This window comes from Rana temporaria, chromosome 5 (assembly GCF_905171775.1).
Source record: "Rana temporaria chromosome 5, aRanTem1.1, whole genome shotgun sequence".
Lineage (NCBI taxonomy): Eukaryota > Metazoa > Chordata > Amphibia > Anura > Ranidae > Rana > Rana temporaria.
The window spans coordinates 221,366,229-221,391,589 of NC_053493.1; the positions used below are offsets into that span (position 1 = coordinate 221,366,229).

General features: G+C 39.5%; 1 protein-coding gene across 1 annotated transcript in view; it reads right to left on the reverse strand.

Moving 5' to 3' along the window:
* The window catches only part of CDH12 (cadherin 12), a 1,098,816-nt gene that overhangs the window by 905,016 nt on the left and 168,439 nt on the right, over positions 1-25,361 (reverse strand). The gene's annotated exons all lie outside the window — the stretch shown is intronic.

Sequence of the window (25,361 nt, forward strand, 5' to 3'; positions counted from 1 at the left end):
ACTCAGTGCTCTTACATTTCCTGGAACACTGTCATATGCAATCTAGACCACATAAACCTAGAAATGTTGACCTTGAAAAAAAGAAAAGACAATAAAAAGCAGACCAGGCTAGGATCTAAGCTCTGTCAAAATGATTTCTTATTCCATTTTATTCAAGCATTGCCAAGCTTTATCACTACGGTGTTCAACAGTATAGTGGTGGCAGCCTACTTGAATTGGTAAATTGCTTAGTTAAAGCATATGTATGCTTTTTACGTTGTCAAATTGATTTAGATGATGTTTGCTCTAAAAGTATAAGGATAGCAATCAATTAAATTAAAACATAGCATTTACTGGAAATGCCTTTTGACTGCTGGAGTGCCAGCAGTAAATATCCTAGAATATTTATTTAGTGCTTTAAATTATATATAGAGATAGTCATGACAAGGCATCACTTATAATGCCACATTTATTTTTAAGAAGTCAAAGAATAGTGATAGTCATAACGAAAAGTATGCACTGCTTCTAATTAGTGCATAGAAACACATTGATCTTTTGAAACAGTTCAAAATTCGAATAAAGATTTGTTTTTCAAAATCTTTGTGTAAACAAACATAGGCTTCCTTGTGCTTGCTAAAACCTGGCTAAAATAGTTTAAATCACACTGCTACATTCAATATTTAGAGTATGACAGTAGACAGATTTTAAAGTACGGTATCTGAAAAAAAAAAATGAATTCCTCAGAGGAAGTTCTATATTTTATATTTCTGGAACAGGTGAGAAAAAGCAGCAACTGGCTGGTTGCTATAGGCAACATAAACAATTCTTAAAGAAAATGTCATGCATATATTCCCCATATCACTAAATGATCCCATAACTGTCAAGACATGTTCCAGTACAAATCATGCAGAGAATTTTCCCACAGGTATAGCCACGTTTGCTTAAGTTATAAAGAATATATAATACAACAAAATGGTTAGAATAAAGGAAATTGAGCTCAAGGATGATTAGGCAAGAAACATTTGTTATGCTTGAAAGATTGTACTGTGCTTAACTTACTCTCTAGTAATAAATAGTAAAGACCACATTGGCCCAACGTTTGGTTCGAAGGACAAAGCAAACCCAGCCTGAAATTTGCAATCCCTGAACATAGTGCCTAAAACTTGTTGACGTTGATGATAGCTGAATATTTTTCAAGGCTACTTTGCAAGATTTTAGTAAAAATAAAGAAAGTCATGGGTTGCTGGTCACTGCCATGAGGGAAATGTACTGTAGCAAAAAAAAAAATATATATATATATATATATATATATATATATATATATATATATATGACAGTTATTTTTCTCTTGCCTAATTCTGTTTATAAATAAAATGACTGTCACACAAGTGATGTCATTGACTAAACATGGTCATTACCATATTTAGTCACTGATGTCAGCAAGCACCCCCAGATGTCATTTGTGACAGGAGAATGTGTGGGTCATCATGTTGGCAGGTCATTGGGTTGTAGTTCATCATGATTAACGTTGGATCTGCATTGCTGGTCAATGTGTTTGCCATTAGATTAGTATTCTGGGACATTGTTTATATATATATATATATATATATATATATATATATATTTTATATAAAGGACTTTCTAATAATGTCTGTGTTTAATTATGTTTTCAATTCTTTTTCTTTCACCTTCTTGCGATCGGCAATGTTATGCACCAAATTGCTACATTTCTGTTCCCCCTATTGCCATAGCTGATAATAAAGTTATGCAATTCCCTGTATTCATACTGTCAAAAAGGCATACAGGGAGAGGAGCAGATTCTGCATGCAAAGGTAGTAGGGGGCAAATAGATTCTGCATCTGCGATAATCAGATTGCACCAAATGGAATCCTGAATGAAAGTCCAATCCAGAAAGATCCAGACTAAATCCACAATGAATTTATAGAGGTGATGTGTGTCCATTTATCTATTTACAGCTGAGTCAGTTCTTGTTCACATGTTCAGTCTGCACACCAGTGACCTGTTTTCATCTGACATATCTCATCCAGTCCAGGTTCTGGATTGATCCCAACTTTATAGTATGGATTCACCCAGATGCTGACACTTTCCCCTCCATAGTCTGATGCTCCAGCGAGAAATGGAGGGGCAGAGTAGAAATTCAGTGACTGACAGTCACCGGCTCTCTTTTTACTGACAACTGAGCGATCAGCAATCTTTAAAGCGTTACTAAAGGATTTTTTTTTTAAATAACAAACATGTTATACTTACCTCCACTGTGCAGTTCGTTTTGCACAGAGTGGCCCTGTCTTCTGGGGTCCCTCGGCGGCTGTCTCTGGTCCTCCCCGCAATTAGTCACCACAGTCATGGGAGAGCTTGCATGGTGGTCACTAATTGCGGGCGCGCTCCCGTGATGCAGCGAGCGGCCATAGCCGCTCACTGTATCACTCGGCCCCGCCCCTTGGTGTGCCGCATCACTGGATGTGATTGACAGCAGCGCCAGCCAATGGCTGCGCTGCTCTCAATCCATCCGCTCTAGCCAATCAGCGGCCAGGCTGAGCGGCGAAGAGGATCGTGGGACCGCGCGCAGGACTTTTGAGGGGTCAGGTAAGTATAAGGGGGGCTCGGGGGGAGGGGGGGGCGGCAGTATCAGATGTTTTTTCACCTTAATGCATAGATTGCATTAAGGTGAAAAAACATTTTCCTTTACAACTTCTTTAACCACTTCCAGACCTGCGCACGACGATGTACGTCCTCTTTTTAAAGATGGATATCTCGGTAACGGCAGCAGCTGCTGCCACAAACGAGGTATCCATCTTTAGTGTGCGCGGTCCGGTACACGATAACAGCCCGTCTCCGTGGCAGATTCCCCCGCGAGATCGCCGTTATCCGTGGCGGGAGAGGGCCCCTCCCTCCCGCCGCTCTCCCGCGCCCTCCTCCGCTTACCGGAGCAGTCGGTAGTGGCGGAGTAGATCGGATGCGTTCGGCTGCTAACTGGGGACGATACTGAAGGAAAAATCTCCATCGCCCGTCCCCATAGCTCTGCTGATTGGAAGTGACGTCAAAACGTCAGTCCCGTCCAGCTTCTTAAAGAGGCTAATTATGAGATCTGAGGTCTTTTTGACCCCAGATCTCATATTTAAGAGGACCTGTCATGCTTTTTTATATTACAAGGGATGTTTACATTCCTTATAATAGTAATAAAAGTGATCAAATTATTATTATTTTTTTCAGTGTAAAAAGTAATAAAATAAATAAAAATAAATAAGAAAACCCCCAAAAAAAATTTTTAAAGCACCCCGTCCCGACAAGCTCGCGCGCAGAAGCGAACGCATAAGCGAGTAGCGCCCGCATATGAAAACGGTGTTCAAATCACACAAGTGAGGTATCGCCGCGATTGTTAGAGCGAGAGCAATAATTCTAGCCCTAGAGCTACTCTGTAGCTCAAAAAATGCAACCTATAGAATTTTTAAAACGTCGCCTATCAAGATTTTTAAGGGTAAAAGTTTGACGCCATGCCACGAGCGGGCGCAATTTTTAAGTGTGACATGTTGGGTATCATTTTACTTGGCGTAACATTATCTTTCACAATATATAAAAAAATTGGGCCAAATTTATTGTTGTCTTATTTTTTAATTCAAAAAAGTGATTTTTTTCCAAAAAAAGTGCGCTTGTAAGACCGCTGCGCAAATACGGTGTGACAAAAAGTATTGCAATGACCACTATTTTATTCTATAGGGTGTTAGAAAAAAAAATATATAATGTTTGGGGGTTTTAAGTAATTTTCTAGCAGAAAAAACTGTTTTAGTCTTGCAAACACCAAATCTGAAAAACACCTACGGTCTGGAAGTGGTTAATCACTTGGTTCTCAGTCTTAGAAGATGTGGAGGACAGATGCAGCATCAGACTGATACTGCATCCACCTAGGTGTATTTTTTCAAGAACCCATACTTTACTTTTAAAGACATCCTCTGAGCCTGTGATTGCAAGGACTGGTGTTTTTTCCATGTAACCGTTGAATTTTATCAATACTAATGGAAAAAAAAGGCTGCTCTAGCCAAAATACAAATGTATATATGCAGTGCTGAAATTACAGTTACCAAATTGTAATCCTGCCCACTACTAAAGGATGCAAAATAACACTATCTTCTGCTACAAACATGTTTATTGTAGAGGTCCCATCATGTTTATTGTTAAAGCCATTTTATAATTCTGGCAGGTAAAGCACAGATGCAGTGGTAGAATGTACAACTGTATCTTTATTTTGGGTCTTATAGTAAGAAAGAGCATTATGCCCTCTTCAAAGTAGTAGTAGCATGCATTGAATTTTAAAGGTAGTTAACTCCATAACACCAAACCTCAAAATGTACAAGGTTTGATAACATGTTCCTTATTTTGTTTCCTTATTCTGGCTACCTATAGGTATTTGTGGCTGAATACTGTAGGGGAGGAGAAGGTAATAAAGATGAGAGGAGTCTGAAGGATATTCATTTTCATTTTCAGGAAATATGATATTATTTCTCCTTTTTCTGGACTGTACTGTTGAAAAGTATTTCTGCTTATTTAGCAGACAGCATGCTGCCTCCAAAAGTGCTTCCCTAATATAATCACAAGGTAAAGGACATAATTTAAGCTTAGCGAGGACAGAGGGTATTTTTGTCAATAGCAATATGTACTTAAAGTGATTGTACAGGTTTGATTTTTTTTTTTTTTTAAATAACAAACATGTCATACTTACCTCTACTGTGCAGTTCGTTTTGCACAGAGTGGCCCCGAACGCCATCTACTAGGGTTTCCCACCGGCTCTCGCGGCTCCTCCCCGCATCAGCTAACCCCCTAGGAGAAACTCTCTCCCGGGGGGGTTACATTGCAGGCGTGCTCCCGAGTCGGGCATTTGTCGTCTATAGCCACTGAATGCAGGACTCGGCCCCTCCCCCCAGCACCCACGTCATTGGATTTTTTTACACCAGCGGGAGCCAATGGCTGCGCTTCTATCAATCTATCCAATCAATAGCCGAGAACCCCAGGCAGAGAGACAGCGCATCCTTGCAGTGGGACATTCCAGGGCTCAGGTAAGTAAAATAGGGGGGCTGGGGGGCCAGTGACTGCCAGAGGTTTTTTCACCTTAATGCATAGGATGCATTAAGGTGAAAAAACAGGAGGGTTTACAACCCCTTTAACTATAATAACAAAGGTTGAGACTCACAGCTATTGGAATGAGAAGTCCTGCTTTACTATTAAAGAGAATTTGCCACTTTATTCATTCAGGGCATAGTGACTCGAACTCTCCCCTCATCCTAGGGCATCAACAACTGACTACTACTCTGCCACTCCACTCTGAAATAAGATATTCTTCTGGATATGGTGGATCATGTGACTTTCACCTTTTCATTCCAGGATACACCTTGAGTGCCCAATTAGACCTACTGTTTTGAAAAAGGGAACAGTGGGACAGCACAGAGAAGATGAGATGGGTGAGCTTTCAAAAGGACTTGTAACATTGACAGAAAAAAACCTAAGTCTATAACTAGGGTTGGGACGTTATATGAGACAATAAGTATATATACCTCCATCCCCAATATGATTGAACAAAAAGAGCTAGAGGGTGGGACTTTAAACAAAGCACACTGCTAATTGAAAGAGCCAATCAATATATCCATTGTTTTATTAATACAAAAAAGGGCATACATACACATGTAAAATAGTAGCATTTTATAATAGTAATTTGTAGTAAAAAAGTCTAAACAATACATGGGGGTACACAATTGTCTCAACATATATACATAGTAGCAGACCTTGGGTATGTAGACCGAGATTTGTAGTGGTATCATGTAAACAAATAACAGTGGTAGATTGGTTTGTTAAAATAAAATAGTAGAATACAGATATTGAACATAAAATCTGTGACATACAGTATCATCATATGAGAGCTCTATGTGTTTTGTGATTACATACCACTCGTCAGGAGCAGATGCACATTAAGGGGGTATCTATAATAAAGTAGAAATGCCAAAATAATAAGATGGTAGGAAAATGACCAAACCTATATTCATATCATAGTCTGCAAGTAACTAGATGATGATAGTGCTCTTAATAAAATAACAAAACAGTTTCTATCAGGTACTTTTATTTTCTGTGCCACTGTGCCTCTAATGCAATAGTATTGGTACTCTTGGTATTGGGCTTATGTATAAATCTTATGGTTAGCTGCAATGTATATTGGGCCTGATTCATTAAGCTAGGAGTGCACTTAATCCATTATCTACTGCATACTCATTTCACCTGATCACCACGAAAATACATCATTTGAGAGTAAAAACAAATTAAGAAGCTTACAAGATATATCAATACAATTATAAGCAAGACCAAATGCATATGTCTTAATGGTTGGTCGATAGGATTCTATCCCAAACTGAAACATGCCCTTCTTTGTTCTTTCATCATGTTAATTGATTACCATTAACAATGCCTTGTACATTGTCTTTTCATGAAAATGATGTATGAAATAGCACAGTACTACAATCTTTTGGTACAAGAAAAAAATTCCCACTACTAGCGCTACACCATAAGGACAATAAAACACAATGTTTTGTGTAGTAAAAAAAGATAAACAAACTCTTTCCGTGCAGCTGTCAATCACCTGAGAACATGGGCAAAAAACTGAAACAAAAAATACAGCGCTCGAGGATGGAGTACGAATCACTTTATAGTCTTTAAAGTATTGCAAAAAATACACATGAACTAAAAATATAAATAAAAACTGCACACTAGGCAGAAAGTTTACACAAGCGAATCTATTGCAAAGTCCCCAAACACTTGAACAGTAACCATAAGGTGATGGTGGGATAGCAACCTGAAATCACTGCTGGGAGAAAGCTTCCAACCAAAGTACACTTCTGCCGAGGGAGAAATGGCTATAGTTCTAATCCAACAGGGCGGCCGATGGAGGCGGGATCACTCCTCGCAACGGAGGGCAGTAAGGGAGATCCTGGATGGGAACCACCGTGCCAATACAAGGACGCCACCGCGTCAATCAGAAGCGAGGAGGGAGGGGTGGAATCACCGCTGCGTCACATGAAGGGGAAGGGAATGAAGTCCGGACTCTATCCCTCAAGGGTCATGTGACTCCAGGGGCCAATCAGTGGAAGAGATAGCCGAGCAGTAGAATCAACAAGCTGAACGTCACTGAAGGAATTCCCAGACTGTCAGTATCTCAGCATTGGCTTCTTGTAAACAAGTGGGGGCATAAAACGAGATGGGGGTGAGCCGTGACTGACATGTTTCGCGTGCCAGACGCTTTGTCAAAGTCACGGACAGGCAACACCACCAGATTAAAATAGGAACATGTAACAATCCCATTGGATAATGGCAGGCGGGGGGACGGATTTAAAGTGTTAACCCCACCATCACCATTCGGTTCTTTATTTAAAAAAGCAACATATTGAGTTTGCAATTGTTTGTTGATATTAAACTAGAAACACCCAATAGTGACACATATACAAAAAATAATAATAATAGCACATAAACAAAAACAAAAATACATAATCCATACATTAAAAATAAATACATTGAAAATAAATGAAAATAAAAATAAAAAATAAATACAAATATAGTACACATTATCCTCAGCTCATAACATAAATATTAGTGACATGAACACATTTATCTATAAAAACTATCATTTTTTAATTTTTTAAAAAACATTGAATAAAAAGAGCCATAAGCTCTGTATGCTAAAATTTAAAATTTAATATTTAATATTTAATTCAAGTTTCGTTCGTAATACTGAGGATATCTAGCTCCTCGTTAAGGCCACCTGGTGACAAAGAACCCATCCGAAAGATCCAATAAGTTTCCCTCTTGCAGAGGAGGGAAAATCTTTCATTGGCCGTAAGTGACCCTATTGGAATGGACTCAATCGCCATGACCTCCAGGCACTTAAAATCTTTATTATGGGCCTGCAGGAAGTGTCTAGGTACACTGTGTTTGTCACAGCCCTTTGTGATAAGGCGTCTATGCTCACCTATACGTATCCGTAAAGTACGGATTGTCCTTCCTACATAAAGCAACTTACAAGGACAACGCAACACGTAAACAACGAATTCCGTTGAACAGGTAATGAATTGATTAATCGGAAAACTACAGTCTTTGGTTTTAATAACATCAGTCCCTCCTTTAGAGATAGACTGACAAGTAAGACATCCTCTTTTACCACATCTGAAGATACCTGTTTTATTATTGAAATAGGCCCGAATATCTAAAGGACGAGTGGGGTTATTCTTAGTGACTTTACTTGGTGCAATGATATTCCGGATGGTCCGTGCCCTTCTAAAGGTAATCTGGGGTTTAGGGGGAAGGGAAGAAGACAGATATTGGTCTAGTTGAAGAATGTTGAAATGTTTATTAATAATGCTGCTTATGTTTTTATGTTCAGTATTGAAAGTAGAAATAAACCTTATATTATTTACGACCCTGTCCTTAATGACCTTCTTCTTTTTGTTCATAATCATATTGGAATTGAAAGCATCATCTAATAATTCTTGTGGAAATCCCTTCTCTCTAAATTTCGTCTTCATAGTAAGGCCCTGGGTCATGTAGTCCTGTAGCTTTGAACAGTTTCTCCGTAGCCTATTGAATTGCCCATATGGGATGTTTGATTTCCACGACGAGTGATGGCAACTATTAAAGTGTAAATATGAATTACCACTAGTGGGTTTAATATGATTACTAGTGGTAATGACCTCCTGATCATGTGAAAGTACCAAATCCAAAAAAATTAAGTTATCCTTATCGAAGACATGCGTAAACGAAAGGCCTAGCTCATTATTGTTACAGTGGTCTACAAATAATGAAAAAAGAAAAAAGATCAGCACCACCACTCCAAATGAGGACTACGTCGTCTATATAACGCCCATAGAAGACGACGTGTTCCAGAAATGGATTGTTATTCCAAATTTGCAAAATTTCCCAGTAGCCCATAGTCAGATTGGCATAAACCGGTGCAAAATTGGCCCCCATTGCAGTACCTTTCCTTTGTAAAAAGAACTGATCACAGAAAGAAAAATAATTGTGTTTAAGGCAGAATTCAATACCTCTACTGATAAATTCAGATTGTAGAGAGTTAATATCGTTGTTCTTACTTAAGAAGTATTGTACTGCCGCTAAACCAATATTATGGGGTATTGACGTGTACAAAGAGGCCACGTCTAGTGACGCCCAAGCATAACCCTCTTCCCAGGAATAATTTTCAAGGGTCTTAATAATGTCATTGGAATCTTTAATATAAGATGGCAATTCACAAACAATAGGCTGTAGGGCATGGTCTATATACATAGATAGGCCACTAGTAAGGCTATTAGTACTAGCAACAATCGGGCGACCCGGTGGGTCTACTAAAGATTTATGTACTTTCGGGAGGTGGTAAAAATGTGGAGTACTAGAAATTTTGGGCAATAAGAAGGACTTTTCACTCTTGTTGATAACGCCTTTACTATAGGCCGTCTCAACAAGAGTAGTAAGTTCTATTTGATAGGCGGAGAAAGGGTCTGTATTGAGTTTTTGGTAAGTCTCGCCATCCGACAGCAGACGATATGCTTCTCGGAGGTATTCAACCTTATCCTGTACAACTAGGCTCCCGCCTTTGTCGGCTTGTTTGACTATAATATTTTTATTTGCCGTGAGATCTTTAAGTGCCTGACGTTCTGCAAAATTTAGATTGAGGGTCCCTGACTTAGAAGGGTTATCACATAAACTGGAAAAATCCTTATACACAGCTTGATAGAAGGTCTCAATATAGGGCCCTTTAGAGCGGGTAGGGTTAAAAACGGACTGAGGCCTAAATTTTGTGTGCACTATGTCTGGTTCCATGAAAGGACAAAAAGTTTGACTCTCTGTATTGCCCTCAGACCATAGTTCTTCAAGGATTAATAACAAACCATCTGGATCTTGATCAATGTCTGGGTCCTCACGAGTGCTAGTTGCAACACTGTCAGAATCCTGAACATTGTCAGTATTGGACGCATCACGTTTAGCAAAAAATCTTCTAAGGGTGAGGAGTCGAACAAATTTATTTAGATCCTTAAAAAGTCCAAATTTATTTGGTCCAGTAGAAGGACAAAAACTTAGCCCTTTGCGTAAAAGGGTAAGCTCAATTGGGGTTAGGGTATGGCTAGAAAGATTAAATATTTTAATGGTACTATCTTTTAGTCCCTGTCTGTTTTTTCTTTTTTGTTCAGTCTTGGATCGGAGTCCTCCTCTTCTACCTCTTCGAGTTTTCTTTTTTCTTTTTGTAATGAGGTTCCCTTTAAGGGTAAGTCTAAAAAACCTTCATCGATATTGCCTATTATAGTGTCACACATAGAGGTTGGAGGCCCATTGACTCTTGGACGAGCCCCTTCCTTCATGTAGACTTCTAAGTCTTTAGATAGAGGGCTATATTTATTACTAGTGGTGACTGAGAAGCATATGGGTAATTGTGAAAATGACGTGTTGCACTCATGATCACTATTGGGGTCTGCTATACTTGGACTGGGGTTGAGATCTACCAAAATGGGAGGGGGATTGGGTATTAAAATAGGTACGTTGGAAAGCTGGTTAATTGGCCCCTCTGATATTGGTTGCTTAGGTTCAGAAACATAACCATGATCCAAATTTGGAATAACAATCCATTTCTGGAACACGTCGTCTTCTATGGGCGTTATATAGACGACGTAGTCCTCATTTGGAGTGGTGGTGCTGATCTTTTTTCATTATTTGTAGACCACTGTAACAATAATGAGCTAGGCCTTTCGTTTACGCATGTCTTCGATAAGGATAACTTAATTTTTTTGGATTTGGTACTTTCACATGATCAGGAGGTCATTACCACTAGTAATCATATTAAACCCACTAGTGGTAACTCATATTTACACTTTAATAGTTGCCATCACTCGTCGTGGAAATCAAACATCCCATATGGGCAATTCAATAGGCTACGGAGAAACTGTTCAAAGCTACAGGACTACATGACCCAGGGCCTTACTATGAAGACGAAATTTAGAGAGAAGGGATTTCCACAAGAATTATTAGATGATGCTTTCAATTCCAATATGATTATGAACAAAAAGAAGAAGGTCATTAAGGACAGGGTCGTAAATAATATAAGGTTTATTTCTACTTTCAATACTGAACATAAAAACATAAGCAGCATTATTAATAAACATTTCAACATTCTTCAACTAGACCAATATCTGTCTTCTTCCCTTCCCCCTAAACCCCAGATTACCTTTAGAAGGGCACGGACCATCCGGAATATCATTGCACCAAGTAAAGTCACTAAGAATAACCCCACTCGTCCTTTAGATATTCGGGCCTATTTCAATAATAAAACAGGTATCTTCAGATGTGGTAAAAGAGGATGTCTTACTTGTCAGTCTATCTCTAAAGGAGGGACTGATGTTATTAAAACCAAAGACTGTAGTTTTCCGATTAATCAATTCATTACCTGTTCAACGGAATTCGTTGTTTACGTGTTGCGTTGTCCTTGTAAGTTGCTTTATGTAGGAAGGACAATCCGTACTTTACGGATACGTATAGGTGAGCATAGACGCCTTATCACAAAGGGCTGTGACAAACACAGTGTACCTAGACACTTCCTGCAGGCCCATAATAAAGATTTTAAGTGCCTGGAGGTCATGGCGATTGAGTCCATTCCAATAGGGTCACTTACGGCCAATGAAAGATTTTCCCTCCTCTGCAAGAGGGAAACTTATTGGATCTTTCGGATGGGTTCTTTGTCACCAGGTGGCCTTAACGAGGAGCTAGATATCCTCAGTATTACGAACGAAACTTGAATTAAATATTAAATATTAAATTTTAAATTTTAGCATACAGAGCTTATGGCTCTTTTTATTCAATGTTTTTTAAAAAATTAAAAAATGATAGTTTTTATAGATAAATGTGTTCATGTCACTAATATTTATGTTATGAGCTGAGGATAATGTGTACTATATTTGTATTTATTTTTTATTTTTATTTTCATTTATTTTCAATGTATTTATTTTTAATGTATGGATTATGTATTTTTGTTTTTGTTTATGTGCTATTATTATTATTTTTTGTATATGTGTCACTATTGGGTGTTTCTAGTTTAATATCAACAAACAATTGCAAACTCAATATGTTGCTTTTTTAAATAAAGAACCGAATGGTGATGGTGGGGTTAACACTTTAAATCCGTCCCCCCGCCTGCCATTATCCAATGGGATTGTTACATGTTCCTATTTTAATCTGGTGGTGTTGCCTGTCCGTGACTTTGACAAAGCGTCTGGCACGCGAAACATGTCAGTCACGGCTCACCCCCATCTCGTTTTATGCCCCCACTTGTTTACAAGAAGCCAATGCTGAGATACTGACAGTCTGGGAATTCCTTCAGTGACGTTCAGCTTGTTGATTCTACTGCTCGGCTATCTCTTCCACTGATTGGCCCCTGGAGTCACATGACCCTTGAGGGATAGAGTCCGGACTTCATTCCCTTCCCCTTCATGTGACGCAGCGGTGATTCCACCCCTCCCTCCTCGCTTCTGATTGACGCGGTGGCGTCCTTGTATTGGCACGGTGGTTCCCATCCAGGATCTCCCTTACTGCCCTCCGTTGCGAGGAGTGATCCCGCCTCCATCGGCCGCCCTGTTGGATTAGAACTATAGCCATTTCTCCCTCGGCAGAAGTGTACTTTGGTTGGAAGCTTTCTCCCAGCAGTGATTTCAGGTTGCTATCCCACCATCACCTTATGGTTACTGTTCAAGTGTTTGGGGACTTTGCAATAGATTCGCTTGTGTAAACTTTCTGCCTAGTGTGCAGTTTTTATTTATATTTTTAGTTCATGTGTATTTTTTGCAATACTTTAAAGACTATAAAGTGATTCGTACTCCATCCTCGAGCGCTGTATTTTTTGTTTCTACAATCTTTTGGACCCACAATAGTTAATAAAGCCTTTGGTAAAATTTTAACTAACAATAAATGAAATAACTGTAAACATGACATATTTCAATGCCAACTTATAATGTTTATGCCTACTATTGTTAACTGAAATCTGCAGGTAATTAAAATTTCAGTGTGATTCTGTTGACTTTAAAAGTGTCCTTCCAAGAACAATGCAATTACAGAATTCTCTATGAACAGCATGCATGAGTTTTGTTGAGCCATCTGTAGTACAAGTGCTCAGGTGTGAGCATCACAAGTGTTTTATTGTTTGTAATATTGAATGTAATTCCATTTCTGATCATTCATAATTGATTTGAAAACATGTTTACCTTAGATGTAAACAGAACAATCATATTCTTACTGGATGATTGTAGAATTATTTTAAAGTTGCAATGTAACTAACTTTTTTATATATAATGTACTTTGAGTTCTATAGCAATATTTGTTATTCAGAAATGATTTGACATTCTCACTGTGCTTTGAATGCCTGTTTATTATTTCATGTTATCCTCTAGGACAGTGGTCATCAACCCTGTCCTGCAGGGCCCATTAACAGGCTAGATTTTATGTATTACCTTGGGGAGATGCAGTCTAGAACAGTGTTTCTCAACTCCAGTCCTCGGGGCGCACCAACAGGTCATGTTTTCAGGATTTCCCTCAGATCAAACTGCTGTGGTAATTACTAAGGCAGTGAAACTGATAAAATCACCTGTGCACAATAATGGAAAGCCTGAAAACAAGACCTGTTGGTGCGCCCCGAGGACTGGAGTTGAGAAACACTGGTCTAGAATACTGCAGTCACTGAGGAGCAAATTATATCAGCTGTGATGTATTTCAGTTATCTTGCAAACCTGGCCTGTTAGTGGGCCCTGCAGGACAGGGTTGATGACCACTGCTCTAGGACAGTGGTTTTCAACCCTGTCCCCAAGTACCCCCAACAGGCCATGTTTGCAGGTTTTCCTTTATCTTGCACAGGTGCTTTAAATCAGAGTCAATGGCTTGGTATTTTGGATTGCTATTTTATCTAAAAGAAATTCCCAAAACATGGCCTGTTGGGGGTACTTGAGGACAGGGTTGAGAACCACTTCTCTAGGATATACATCAAAATGGTCCTAAATCCAGACCATGCATAAAACCCATGAAGACATACACTATATTACCAAAAGTAATAGAGCAGGTAGATGACAGGTCGGTATCTGCACACTGTGCAGGGACCGACCTGTCAGGCCTCGTACACACGGCCGAGGAACTCGACGTGCCAAACACATCGAGTTCCTCAGGCAGTTCAGCACTGAAGCCGCCGAGGAGCTCGGCGGGGCGAGAGCTCCCATAGAACAACGAGGAAATAGAGAACATGTTCTCTATTTCCTCGCCGAGCTCCTCGTCGGCTTCCTCGGCCGAAAGTGTACACACGGCCGGGTTTCTCGGCAGAATTCAGCCAGAAACTTGGTCGGAAGCTGAATTCTGCCGAGAAACTGGTCGTGTGTACGGGGCCTCAGAGTGCCGCTCTCCCCTATGGGGGATCGGATGAATACAGACTGCAGAGTCTTCATCCGATCCGATCTGCCAGACGGATGGAAAATAGGGTTTTCATCCGTTACACTTTAGCGGATCAGAGCAGGTCAGATGTCATCCGTCACTCCATAGAGGTGCACGGAGCGTTTGTTTGTTACACCGCCGCAAAATTTCTACCTAAGTGCCCGATCCACAAAGCACTTACCTAGAAATTTTCAGCGGTGTAACTTAAATCCGTCCGGCGCAAGGCGTGCCCAATCTAATGGGGCGAGTCCCATTTAAATTAGGCGCGCTCCCGCGCCGGACGTACTGTGCATGCTCCCGACGCAATTTTCCCGACGTGCTTTGCGCAAAGTTACGTTGCGCCAAGTTTTGTGAATCGCGCCGGGTAAAAAAAGTTGCGTCGGGGAAAAAAAAAAGATGCGGCGGGAAAAAAAAAATTGAAAAAATTTTTTTACAGCGTCGCGGGAAAGAAGGGTCTACTTTTACATGGTGTACTAACTTTACACTTTGTAAAAGCAGCCCTAATTTTGCATTTCCAAACTAACAACTTACGGAGACTTCACGAAGGGAAACCGCTTTGTGGATCTCCGTAAGTGCTAATTTGCATACCCGATGCGGAATTTCGACGAGAAATGCCCCCAGCGGCGGCCGAGGTACTGCATCCTAAGATCCGACAGTGTAAAACTATTACACCTGCCGGATCTTAGGAATATCTATGCGTAACTGATTCTGTGAATCAGTCGCATAGATAGAAACAGGGATACGCTGGCGTATCAGTAGATACGCCTGCGTATGCCTTTTGTGGATCTGGCCCTTAGTACCACCTAATCAACACTTTAAGGCTAGCCTCGATGAGAGAAATATTGAGAATACCTTTACCAAAAACACCGCCAGTAACAATGCTGCACAATACAAATCCACTATAATATGCTTTCTATATTCGAGAGTAGATTTGAAGTGTATAATACACCTATATACTGCAGAGCAAGTAGTACACCTATACCAGTGCTTAAAGGGACTTTTGTGGACCTGTTAGGTAACGATTTGTGTCACTACAGTCTGTCCCTGCTGGAAACAGCAACCTGTCCCTACACTGACAAAAAGTATATGAATGTATTACACACCTATGTACTGCAAAGCAAGTAGCACACCTATACCAGTGCTTGAAAGGACTTTTTACAAACTTAAGAATAATACTAACCAACTGGTCACTCATCCACAAGAAATCCTCTCTATATTCACCAAATTCTATACAGACCTCCTGGCCAAACCAACTTCCACAATCCCAACCACAACACTAGAATGGCTAAATACAATTCCTATATCCACACTCTCCTCTACTCAGATTGACACACTAAATGCTCCTCGTACCGAAGACAAAATTCTTCAAGTGATCAAAGCCCTTAAAGGGGTTGTAAAGACAAAAATATTTTCCTCTTAAATTAAAGTCTGACAGTAGCTGATAAAGTAAAAAGTAATGTTTTGCATTATAACCAGTTTGATACCTGTTTAAATCGATCTGTTTTATTCACCTCCGTCACTCCTGAATCAATATTCTCACTGACTTCCTGGTTTGCGGTGCGCATTCATTCTTGCTACATCACGGCCTAATGGGAACTACAGTTCCCATTAGGCTTAGCCTCCATGCCTGTGAGGGATAAGAGAGCATCTTCATGCAGGGCTGTAGTCATAGGGAGGGGGTGAGCATATTCTGCTTTCCACCATGCAAAACGGCTCAGATGCTGGTGGAAAGCAAGAAGAGGAGAGACAGGAAATGGCATTTCCAAACCTGGATTACTGTATTTTGGAGGTCAAAAGGAAAAACGAGGTAAGTGATATTGAAATTCAATTGAATTCAATTGATCTAATAAAAAAAAAAACCTTTAGTGTTCCTTTAACCACTTGCCGACCTCCTCATGTAAATATACGTCAGCAGAATGGCACGGACAGGCACATGCACATACCTATACCTACACGAGCTGAAGAACAGGGAGAGCCGTGTGTAAACACGGCTTCCCCGTGCTTCACTATGGCGGCGCATCGATCGAGTGATCCCTTTTATTAGGGAGACTCGATCGATGATGTCAGTCCTACAGCCACACCCCCCTACTATTGTAAACACACACAAAGTGAACCCTAAATGTTACAGCGCCCCCTGTGTTTAACTCCCAAACTGCAACTGTCATTTTCACAATAAAGAATGCAATTTAAATGCATTTTTTGCTGTGAAAATGACAATGGTCCCAAAAATGTGTCAAAATTGTCCGAAGTGTCCGCCATAATGTCGCAGTCACGAAAAAAATCGCTGATCGCCGCCATTAGTAGTAAAAAAAAAAAAATTAAAAAAAAAAAAAACTATCCCCTATTTTGTAAACGCTATAAATTTTGCGCAAACCAACCGATAAACGACTATTGCGATTTTTTTTACCAAAAATAGGTAGAAGAATAAGTATCGGCCTAAACTGAGGGAAAAAAAAATGTTATATATGTTTTTGGGGGATATTTATTATAGCAAAAAGTAAAAAATATTGAATTTTTTTCAAAATTGTCGCTCTATTTTTGTTTATAGCGCAAAAAATAAAAAACGCAAAGGTGATCAAATACCACCAAAAGAAAGCTCTATTTGTGGGAAAAAAAGGACGCCAATTTTGTTTGGGAGCCACGTCGCACGAGCGCGCAATTGTCTGTTAAAGCAACGCAGTCCCGAACTGTAAAAACCCCTTGGGTCTTTAGGCAGCATATTGGTCCGGGGCTTAAGTGGTTAAAAGAACCTCAGCACCTGGTCCAGATGGATTCTCCTCCTTTTATTATAAACAATTCTCACAATTTCTTATCCCTACACTAACGAAACTATACATCGGCATCTTGAAAGGAGATCAGTTCCCCGAAGAGATGTTGTTGGCTATCATGTCCTTAATTCCTAATCCAAACAAAGGCCACACACTACCCCAAAACTACAGACCAATTTTGGTAATAAATAATTACCTCAACATTTTCTGTAGACTCCTGGCTAATAGACTAGCGGCAATAATCCCATCTCTGATATCCCCGTCAAAATATCATATTCTAAATTATTACCTGATGATCTGTTAGCCTCCTGTATTAATCATAAGAAATAATCTGTTTATCCACAATATTATTGTGTCACAATCTACAACAAAGATGACTCATATATACTGTATTTCTGTAGATTTGTGACACAATGTTCTGTACCATTACTTTGTACCCAACTACAATGACTCGTATATACTGTAATTCTCTAATTTCATGATATAATGTTTTGTACCATTATTTTGTACCCAATAAAATTGTTTGTAAACAAAAAAGAAAAAGGTTGGCTGCATGTTGCAGTAAAAGTAGCAAACTAACAAACTATGACTGTTATTGACATGATTTGCAACCTACGCTTAATCCTATGATCAGAAACCACACAGATCTTCTCTGCAGGAGCAAGGGCTGCAAGCTGAGTAAGTAAAATAGTGATTGAATACAGACAAACGTTCCCCATATCAAAGTAATCACTATTATTGACTAACTGTAGGTAATTGGCTAATCAAACAATCAGAAACCACACAGAGACTGTTCAGGGCTGGAAACTGCTAGGTGCAGCTTAATGGCATAAACGTTTGCATTTTCCATAGTGCTCAGCTTTAGCTAAAAAATATAAACTAGTGCTTTTCCTTGCCCTGCTTGACCATGTGTTCACAATAGGGCAGATGCAAAGGGGTTCCTAGCAAAATAACACATTTGAAAAATACTTTTTGTTAGGATAACTATGCTTGAATATATTGGGAATGTGTAGGTCTGCAACAATGAGAAAGTTCTGCAGCAATTAAATAAATGTTTAATTTTTCAATTGGGCTTCCTAATTGAATGCAGATAGAGGGCCAGATTCAGGTAGAATTCCCGCGGCGTAACGTATTGCATTTACGTTACACAGCCCCAAGTTTTACGGGCAAGTGCTTGATTCACAAAGCACTTGCCTGTAAACTTGCGGTGGCGTAGCGTAAATCCATCCGGCGCAAGCCCGCCTAATTCAAATGTGGCGTGTATCATTTAAATTAGGCGTGTTCCCGCGCCGAACGTACTGCGCATGCTCCGTTTTGAAATTTCACCCCATGCTTTGCGCGAAATGACGTCGCACCAATGTAATTTTTTGAACGGCGACGTGCGTTACGTCCTTTCCTATTCATGGACGACTTACGCCAAAAATTTAAAGAAATTAAATTCGACGCGGGAACGACGGCCATACTTTAACATGGCAAGTCTAAATATAAGCCAAGAAATAGCAGCTGTAACTATACGCTGGGAAAAGCCGACTAGCGGCGGCGTAAGAGAATGCAACGACCGCGCGTACATTCGTGGATAGCCGTAAACAGCTAATTAGCATACCCGACGCGGAAAACGACACAAAACTCCACCCAGCGGGTGCCGAAGTATTACACCTACGATCCGAAGGCGTACGAAGCCGTACGCCTCTCGGATCGAAGCCAGAAGCCGTCGTATCTTGGTTTGAGAATTCAAACTAAAGATACGACGCAGCAAATTTGAAAGTACGCCGGAGTATCAGCAGATACTCCGGCGTACTTCTTCTCTGAATCTGGCCCATAGCTTTTACATTTGGAAAAATTGGGAGTTTTACTATCATTTTCTGTCCTGTAGATACAGCATGAAGTATAAGTAAAGCAAGGGAATTTCTGTCTTGCAGTCCACATGTCCTGCCAAAAATGAGTGTTACCTTTCAAAAGTATAGGCACAGGACTCTTTACCACCCCTGGTGTGTGCAGTGGGTGCTGGTAAAGAGGAGCTTATGTACCACATACATGCCCCTCAATAAGGGACCACTAGGTAGTTTTCACCTCCTCAATTACCTGTTTTTAAGGGTCTCTCAGACCCTAACCTGGTCACCACACATTAAAAAATGCATTAAAAGTAGATAAACACACAACATATGTTTGAAAATAAGTAACAAAAAATATGTTCCATAAAATAAAGTATTTTAAAACATATGTTGTCTGTTTTTTAAATGTAACATTTTTACCCACATGAACTGATTTGTAGCAAACATCGAATAGAGGGTATGTTTGTGTGTGTGGGCTGTCAGATACATGCATATTCACAAGATGCATGCAGGCAAAAGTAAAATATGACAAGTGTCGGCATCCCACAGATACACACTAACACATGCATATTATTAGAATAGCTTTGTATACTTACAAAATGAAGGAAAAACATTCTGGACAGCCGCACTCCAAAAATAAATTGCTTTTATTTTAAAATAAAAAAACACACAAAAGCATGCCACAACAGACAGGGTAAAAAGCTGACATGTTTAACACCAAACTTTAGTGCCTATTTATAGCTGTGTATACTTACTTTAGGTGTTTTTTGTTTTTTTTTAAGCCTATTTTCCATTTATCTAGCCACATACAATGCAAACTAGAAAAGGCATGAAAGCAAAATGTTTCATCCTGCTCTTTCAGGCTTGTCAATATTCTTTTATCCTTGAGCGGTTTTATTACATGGTTGCACCTGAAAGCTCCAAAAATCCTACAGTATATTTGCAGATGTTGAAATGGAACAGTAGTAGGATTGAAAGCTCAGTTTCCACATAATTGGTTTCTATCATGATATATAATTTACCAGAGCTCTAAAGATTTATATACACACACCTGTTTGCAGCTCAGTACATGTGTGCTTTGTCATGTAGTTGCTTAAGTGAAGTTATGACTTTGCAGCTGGGATTTTGACGTTTCATAGCTTTGGTACTTGGCAACAGATGCCTGGAGAATTTGCACAGATGCTTCTCAAAATGTTGGTACAGTGAAATCAAACCAAAGGGTCAGACTGAAATATTATTAAAAACATGAATGATTGCTAAACTAAACCAATTACTGCCAGTTGCTATTCAGGGTTTTACACAAGTTCAGTGAAATCTTTTATACTTAAATGAACAATGATTATAATGGTCAGCATAATATCTCTATCTATCTATCTATCTATCTATCTATCTATCTATCTATCTATCTATCTATCTATCTATCTATCTATCTATTAGATAGATAGATAGATAGATAGATAGATAGATAGATAGATAGATAGATAGATAGATAGATAGATAGATAGACATGTTTTTTTCTCATAAAATAGGTGCAAGAACTCAACCATGATCCCTCAAAACCCCCATTTACCCCTACACACACCCTTCAAATAGCATCAAATGCTGAGAGTCTTAAAGGGGCATTAAATACCAAGAGTGCATTATGTACAGAGTGCATAGTTCAAGGGTGCGCTACGTGCAGCAATTGGGGGTGCGCTGCATACAGAGTGCAGTGTTCAGGTGTGCACTAAACAGAGTGCAGAGTTCAGCCTTCTTCCACAGCTGTTTACCTCTGCACCCCCCATCCACATCTCACTTTCACCCCTCATCCAAACTGGCTCTAGGACCTCCCCACACACTGTAAATGGCTCCGCCTCTCTTACTTGCAGGGAGGTCACCCAGTGGGGGTTTCAGCATTTGTACTGCACTCCAGGCACCCACATCTCACTTGTCCCCATCCTGCACTCAGTGGGAGCCTCTCAGAGGACCAGATTTGTGGGAGCTGCTGAGAGACAAGCTGTCACTTGTAAAAACAGAAGTCTGACTTCTTCGTTTACAAGTTATAGTGCTGAGCATGGAGCAGAGGGTCTAAGTTCCACCAAGTTCCAGCAGGAAAAAGGCCATGTTTATTATATATTTATATATATATATATATATATATATATATATATATATATATATATATATATATATATATATATATATATATAATTTTTTAAATATGTTGTTTACTTTTATAAAGGGAATTTGCCAATAATATCAGCATTATCTCACCTTTGGAATGTTTTTTTATTTATTTTTTTATTCCCTGTACTGTTGACTGTTGACTATACTGTTGAGTAGGGCTAATCTTTGGGTTCACGTCAAACATGATTTCAAAACAGAACCAAGTTGTTTGCAGTTCACCACTATAGCAACCAATTACTAATAATGGACTTCTTGACCTCAGAACTGTGATCAGGACTTCCTACTCTGGTTTGGGATTTCTTTACTTTCTTTCTTTTCTTTCTTCTGTCAGACTTTTCATCCTTAAAAGTACAGCTTCATACTATCTCATAGTGCGCTTTGTTATTTCCGGTAACGTTGTATCCAAGGATTGATTAATCAGAGGCCTAGGAAAGATGGTACCATTGTTTTCTATTATCACAAGCTCAAATAATTTCCCTATGGATCAGGTGACCATTTTTATCTGATTTGCTCGGAACAACACCTCTACATTACAGTCTCGAGGTTTAACCGTCGCTCATTAACAGCTGTTATTTGTGCAAGAGAAAGGCCTCTATAATCTTTATCATTATTGCGTCACCCTTGACATTGTTGTTCATTATGTTATTTGGGATGTATTGTCATTTTTTATTAACAATAAAAACTTATTGAAAGTAGAACTGTGGTCAGGTTACCTAAAAGGGACAATCACATGGTTTTACTAATTTTACAGCCGCCTTATAAGTGTGTGTTGGAGACTTGGAGTCAAAGGAGTGTTTGCAGTGAGAGATAATTGCTGCCATCCTATAAAGTGCATCCGAACAGTGCCATATTTACAAACAGTCATATACACAGTCAATGTGTTTTGAAGAGACTGGGAATAGATATTATTATTATTATTATTATTATTATTATTATTATACAGGATTTGTATAGTGCCAATAGTTTGCAGCTCTTTACAACATTCGGGCAGACAGTGCAATTACAAAACAATTTGATACAGGAGGAATCAGAGGGCCCTGCTCGATAGAGCTTACAGTCTAGGAGGGAGGGTCAAGTGATACGAAGGGTAATAAATGTGGGGGGTGATCTGATGAAGAAAATAAAAGTGCAGTTGTTCAGTGGAGGCAGGGTAGGCTTCTCCGAAGAGAAAAGTTTTCACGGATTGCCTTAAAGAAAAAAGATTTGATAGGGGAGATCACACAGTATTTGCAGGGAGAGATTGATAATGCTATCCTAAAGAGTGCAGCTAAAATGTTCTATTCCCAGCACTGTAGTGTGCTACATTACAGTAAATTGCAGTATGGTTGGCTACCTAGTATGTCACCGCCAACCCTCTGATACCTGGTTCTCTGTGGTGTATTGTGAATTTAGTTACATTGCTATGAATTTCAACGTGATGGGCTTCGTATTGTTTTCCACTCTCATCTATGCTCACAGTTCATGGACTCAATAGTCCTTTCTATTCCTATTTCTTTTTTAATTGTATTGTTTTTTTATGTTTTCGTATTTCTTTTGTACTTTCAGTTTTGTTAAAAAATAATAAAAACAAGTTTGAGGTTTAGTGTTTTTGGGTTAGGGGTCTTGTGATTTAAGATTTAGGTTAAGTGTTTAGGTTTTTCTTTTTAGGGACTCCAGTGGCTAAATGCGGCATGTAAGGTAGGCAAAACAGATGTTTTAAATGTGGGTTACTATTAGGGTTGTCCCGATACCACTTTTTTTAGGACCGAGTACAAGTACCGATACTTTTTTTCATGTACTCGCCGATACCGATTACCGATACTTTTTTTTAAAATGCAGCCATGTGTCCCTAAATGCAGCCTTGTCCCTAAATTCAGCCATGTCCTTAAATTCAGCCATGTCCCTAATTCAGCCATGTCCCTAAATTCAGCCATGTCCCTGATGCAGCCATGTCCCTGATGCCCGGGCACTTTGATAGACAGATCACCCGTCCAATCCTGGGATGGGTGATCTGTCTATCAATGTTTCTGGGCAAGGGGGAGTGTCTATACATGAGGCGAGGCGGGGGGGGCCAGCGCTGATCAACTAGATGTCGGCACCTCATGACAAAGAACTCTTTGAGAATCTGAAAAAAATAATGTTTGCTCTACATAAAGATGGTCTTAGGCTATACGAAGATTGGCAAGACCCTGAAACTGAGCTGCAGCATGATGGCCAAGACCATACAGAAGTTTAACAGGACAGGTTCCACTCAGAACAGGCCTCGCCATAGTCTGCTGATGATAAGCAGACTAAGGCCTCGTACACACGATAGGTTAACCAGAGGACAACGGTCTGAAGGACCGTTTTCATTGGTCCAAACCGATCGTATGTAGGTCCCATAGGTTATTTAACCTTAGGTTAAAAAAATGTCAACTTGCTTTAAAATTTAACCGATGGATCACTAACTGATAGGTCAAAACCGATCGTTAGTATGCAAAACCATTGGTTAAAAACCCACGCATGCTCAGAATCAAGTCGACGCATGCTTGGAAGCATTGAACTTCGTTTTGTCCTCTGGTTAACCTATCGTGTGTACGAGGCTTAAGGAAGTGGATTACTGCAACCATGTCCTGTAGTCTGAAGAGACCAAGATGAACTTATTTTGTTCAGATGGTGTCAAGTGTGTGTGTCAGCAACCAGGTGAGGAGTACAAAGACAAGTGTGTCTTGCCTAGAGTTAAGAATGGTGGTGATAGTGTTGTGGTGTGGGGCTGCATGAATGCTGCCAGCACTGGGAGCCACACGTTCATTGAGGGAACCATGAATGCAAACATGTACTGTGACATACTGAAGCAGAGCATGGTCCCGTCCCTTCGGAGACTGGGCCACAGAGCAGTACTCCAACATGATAATGACCCCAAACCAAGATGACCACTGCCTTGCTAAAGAAGCTGAGGGTAAAGGTTATATTTCTTGATAAAGCCTGCCCTGTAATTGCAGACTAATAAGGTTGTTTTTCTACTGTGCATTGACTGTACAAAATTTCCGGCTATTTTTTGTGAAACATCTTTTTCTCCAATGTAATATTGGATGCATACTTCAATAAGAAAACTCTTTGATGTACTTTAAAACTCTGCTGTCTGTATAAATTATTATATCCTGCCTTCTTTTATTGGGTTATTTGAGTGAGACTATCAACTACTTTGAAATGTCAGTGTTCATCTTTTCCAATATGCTATCAATGTCTTCCCTCCATATTGCCAGAGGAGCACAGGGAAGCAATTGAGGACAAATGGAGAAGTTGTTTTACACTTGAGAACCATGTTCAGACAATGTTTCCACAATCAACTTTGCAAGACCAGTGTCCGAGATGGTACTCTTATCTTGCAACAAACCAATTACATTTTCCTTATCTAGCAAAGGAACCAATTTACATTTTTTAATAGTATTACAATTATTGTCCAGGTTGCAATCTCTGCCTGTGTTTTCTTATTTTTTCTTACAATGAAAACAAAAATTGAAAAAGATAAACGATAAGAATAAAAATAGCCTACTTTCTCTCTTTCTCTCCATGCAGAACACCTGCCTCTCACTTAAGACCTTGCCATCAAACCAAAGCCATCATGTGTAAGGGCAGCCTTTGACGTTTGGTTTTCCTCCAGCTAGACAGGACAAGTCAGACACCAGATTTTATAAATGTAATGGCAGCTATTGCAAATTGGGTAAATATAGCAAGTGCTTTCAAAGGGTGTGCAACACACAAAGTTCAGATTTTCTTGTTTCTGCAGCATTTTTCAAACCAAAGGCTGAAAAAAATTGATAGAAATGGGGCCAAATGAGGACCCCTGAAAAGCCATTGGGGAAAATCAAACTAATATTAGCATGAAAATTAGATACTGGTAATTGGACTTGATCTCAAAAGAGATATTGCTCTGAATGTCTATTGAAGACCGTTTTCATTGTAGCAAGTCCATGAGTAGTTTTCCTGATGATATATTAATTGATGACTACTGACCATTTCTGAAGCACAACCAATGTTGATATTTCAAACACAATTGATGTAAAAGTTTATGGAAACAGTTAAAAAGGGTATATAGTAGATTCACCTTGTTTGGAGCACAAGTCCCATATAAATCACCCCCGTTTTCCTCCCGGAAAAG